Here is a 4,835-nt window from a genome sequence, read left to right as displayed (position 1 = left end):
CACACACACACACACACACACACACACACACACACACACACACACACACACACACAAACGTGTAAGCAATAAAAAGCCCCCAGTGGGAGGAAAACGTCACCTAAGGGCAACTATGGACCTCACAGATCCCAAGCCAGCCTATTCACCAGGAGTTCCAAAGTAAGAGCTCCTCTCTCCTCTTTATTTCTCAGCCTACAGGCATCAGCTTAGAGTTGGCCCACTTACTCGAGTGATCCTCTCCACATTCACTCATCTTTCAACAAATTCAATGGAGGGCAGCACATACCCCTCAAACCTCACTTTCTTTTTCAGACAGTATTTTAAAACGAAGAGGAAAGTGTTTATCTTCAATTTTTTCAATCTACCATACAGCTACTTTCACTAACAACACTAGACATAAAAAAACTGTCCGTGCTTCCTGACCAAAATGAAGGTGAAGAGGTGACCAATAGCTGGACCCGTCCTGCACTTGATAGCAGCTGCTTGACATAACTCCACAAATCAGCAATGCTGGAGCGTTGTATGAGCGTGTGTAGGACGCTTCTGTCGCTCTGTGCGCATCTCGAGCAGGCTTGCGCGGATAACGGCACTAATATATTTCCCCATCTTACCTAGTAGAACTGCCAAGCTTGGAATTTCTGGAAGTTATCCATGGACTCCGACTCGAAAGTTCTCTGGAAAAGACCAGACGCTCAAAGTTTTCCTGAAGACGCCATCGCTCTTACACACCACTAACCTTCAATAGAATGCAATGGTGGAATATCCACCGACCACATTGCTCGACAGGTAGAGGGCTATGAGGACCTGACAGCACTCAAGATGCCAGGCACCCTATCTCAGTCTACGCTAGATTCAGGACTGCATATTAAAGTGACGAGCTGCGGAAAAGCACGTCTAACAATTGGCGACCATACTTGCTCAACATCAAGGAAAATGTGGAGAGGTTGTTGCCTCAGCTCATGATTGTGCATCATTAACCCGTCACGCCCAGTCCTCCAAGCAGCGGATGCTGACAGCAAATGGGTCGTTTGACAAGCGGGACGCATCCATTCCATAAAAAGCAGAACAGTGATGTAGGCATTCGCCACCTCCGTTTGACCCTCCGTTTAATAGTTCCCTACCTGCCCTAGGTGAGACTAATTATCCTGCTCGTCACCTCTTCCTAACTCTGATCAGCTTCGAGGTCTGGACTAAGCCCAATCTCAAGCAACTTAACCAGTTCATCCGTTCTGCGCCCAATGGCACTGTTGAATGGTATGGACTTGCCTTTCCAGGTACAGAGCTGCAGGCTTAACCACTTTGGTTAATTTTTGCTTTTTTTACCGCCTCGCATTCCCTTAGGATAATCACCTCAATGTGTTTGGTGACCAACACTATTACGATGATGTCCGAATATGCATACGTGGAGCCTTTGCATCTTAATTCGCACGGGTTGCTCCTAGAAACCTTCAGCTTCTACGGTAGTGACTCTTAGAGTCAGTTCCTACAGAAGAGTAGATGGCGGTGGGGAGCATCTTTGACGGACCGATCGCATGATACCAAAGAACTTTATCAGATAGCTATTTAGTCTGTCCACCGAGCAAATGTCGCTGTATTGAGGACCGACCCGATCGAAAGCTTTCGACTGAACTAAACTGATTAAAGCCCCACCCATGCCAAATTCTTTATCCAACCTTTCTATGGTGTATCATGCGAGGTGGGGGTTGTTGTGGATAGATCTGTTTGATATAGCAAGTATCTGCATGCTGTCTATGAGTATCGATAGCAAGCTTCATCATCTTGGTTGAGCATAATCTTCAGAGTTATGGGCTCGAATTCGTTAAAATTGTTGGGACCCTTTCTCAGCAGCACCACATCTCTTTTCGCAGGACTGGGAAATTTCGTGTTCTGCTACCAGTTGCAGTAGACATCTACTGAGAAACCTCAGAACAAGTCTAGCGTATGATGAAATAGTTCGTAGAGCAGATCATCCAGCTCCGGTGACTTCCCCACCGTGCAGACCGTCATCATTTCCCGTATTTCAGCAGTTGTTATCAGCTTTTCGCATAACTTCGCATCCACAGTCGAGGTAGGCGGTAAAGCCCATTCCGTTTCTGGTCCACCGTCCGCCCCAAATAGTTGAGTAAAGTGCCACTGAAGATTCTCATACATCTGCTTGGAATCGAGTAGCTCGCACCTCTTCCTTCTTCAAAAACCAAATTGTGGTTTTGTTGCCGCGTTGCGACTATGCCCTCCGGGCCAAACTAATAGCTTTCATTCCCTCATGCTCTAGCTCTGACAATACCGTGCTTAGCATTGAAGAGTCAATTAAGGGTTAATCTCGCCGCCGGCATATCAGTCACGATATCTTTTCTAATCGCCTTTTCTCTGGAATTCTCCTACTCCAGAATTTTCTATCACTGTTTCTTTACTAAAACTAACTAATATCGGATGTTGACGATGTTGGTTCTGAAGGATTCTGCTTTTGATATTCCTATTGTTGGTGTCAGAGTTTTTCTGAGAGTTAGGTGTTTTGGTATTGCTGGTGTTCCTGACACTGATGTTGTTACTGTTGTTGCTCTTGTCTTTGGTGCCTCTACTGCTGTTGTTGCAGCCTCTGTGGCCTTTTCTATTGCTGTTACTTCTGTCATTGATGCTATTAGTGTGTTTTCCTACTTTTGTAGCTATGGGCTCCGTATTTGTTGCATTGAGTGTCTCGTTTCTTTCTCAACTCAGTGGAGGAAGAACGTCTTCAAATGTATCACAGCTCCACATATGCGACATTTTGGCTTTCTTCTCTGCACTGTCACAGATAGGTGGGTGCCACCCGGGAGGTCAATCAGATTTGATATGTCTTCGATGTTTTCTTGATTTGCTTGTATTGTTAGTTCCATACCTATCCATGACCAGTTTTGTTTTAGTATCTTCGCCTATAAGATTTCGCATCTTCTACGGAATCGGCCAAGACGACTGCCACTAACCAGGTAATGGTTATTTCTGGTGGTACGTTTATGACTCTCACTTTTGTCAGGCGTTGGCTGTGAAAGTTAAGGATTTGGTAAAGAGCCTCATTCTTCAGTGTTATTGTAGAGTGAAATCTTGCCTCTGCTCCTAATTCAAATCTCTCTGCAACTGTGCTGTATTTTTTCCCTCGTGTAATATACGTCTTGTACGACCAAAGTACTTTTGTATTTGGGCTCTACTTGCACTTTCCACCCGACACAATTTTGTTTCATTGCAGCAGTATACTACCGTGCATCCTTGTGCACAGTATTTAGCATACTAAAGGTGGTGGCTTTATTGTTACGCCTCGTACAATTTTTTCAGCCTATCTGACCAATTTTAGATCTTGGCTTACATGGTATCTATCTAGATTTTTTCAGCGCTTGCAAAAAAAAAAAAAAAAAAAAAAAAAAAAAAAAAAAAAAAAGAAAGAAAGAAAGAAAAAAAAAGAAGCCTTTGCAGCTGCCTGGCTGCGCTCATTGTTGCAAGCGCTCTTGCTACAAATCGAGCCGTTTGTGTTTGTTTTATCGTTGGTGATCATGTTGGAGTTGTCTTTATTCATTGAGAGAAAAATTTTTCAGTTGAGATGATATTAGTGGTAGTGCCGGAGGTAGTGTTTCTGTCAAAATTACAGCGACCTCTATTGCTCACTCGATACTTACTTTATTGACACCGAAAGGATGAAAGGCAAAAATCAACCTTAGCGGTATTTGAACTCACAATGTAAAGAGCCGGAAGAATTGCTAAGGATTTCGTCCGTCGTGCTTATGCTTCTGCCAACTCGCCTTCTTCTTCTTCTTCTTCTTCTTCTTAATAATAATAATAATAATAATAATAATAATAATAATCATCATCATCATCATCCATTCTACTATAGGCACTAGGCCCGAAAGTTTGGGAGAGGGGCTAGTCTATTACATTGACGCCAATGCTCAAGTGGTGCATATTTTACCGATCCTGAAAAGATGAAGGACAAAGTCAACATCGGTCAACATTGAACTCAGAACGTAAAGACGAACAAGTGCCGCAATGCATTTAGCCAGGCGTGCTACCTTCTTACCGTTTTCTTAATAATTATAATAACGAGAAGAAGAAGAGAAGAAGCACAACAATAACAGCAAATGGCTCTGTAATACTGAATTGGTACTTGCCAAAAAAAAAAAAGTGAAAAAAAAACCCAACAAAAACTCACCTGGCAATTGTAAATCCCCAAGAGAAAAGTAGGTAGGGAACATATTCATAAAATCTTTCATTGCATACAGGGTAGACCCCGAGTCCAAGATGTGACTGATTAGGACAGGCCGTTGACCATCTCATGGTGTCTGAAGTTTCTGAAAATTACTCTCTGCTCCAAGTGTAATTATTTAGATACGCTTATATATTTTAAGGAAGGGAGGAAGGAAAGCAGGTAGGTAGATAGGTAGGTAGATAGAGTGTGCATGCGAGTGTATGAAAAACAGTAAGATAGACACAGAGAAAGCGAGTGCTTATTCCTGCGTTTCTCCCCTTCTCTCAGAGGCAGTTCATCTTCATCTAGCTTTTGCCATTCAAATATGGATACCAGCTGATATCACGCATGAAAAAAAAAAAGAGGTTGAGTGAGGGGTTGGTAATCTCTACTCAAAGAAATTAAGATGTGTGTTACCCAGATATGCATGAATGCAATATAATGTGGCGAGAAGTTTGCTTCCAAACTACATGGTTTTGGGTTCAGTCCTACTGCATGGCACCTTGGGCAGGTATCTTCTATAACACCGGGCCGTCCAAACCAGTGTGAGTGGACTTGGTACACGAAAACTGAAAGGAGCCTATCATGTGTGTGTGTGTGTGTGTGTGTGTGTGTGTGTTTATGT

This window comes from Octopus bimaculoides, chromosome 1 (assembly GCF_001194135.2).
Source record: "Octopus bimaculoides isolate UCB-OBI-ISO-001 chromosome 1, ASM119413v2, whole genome shotgun sequence".
Lineage (NCBI taxonomy): Eukaryota > Metazoa > Mollusca > Cephalopoda > Octopoda > Octopodidae > Octopus > Octopus bimaculoides.
This window is presented reverse-complemented; position numbering follows the sequence as displayed.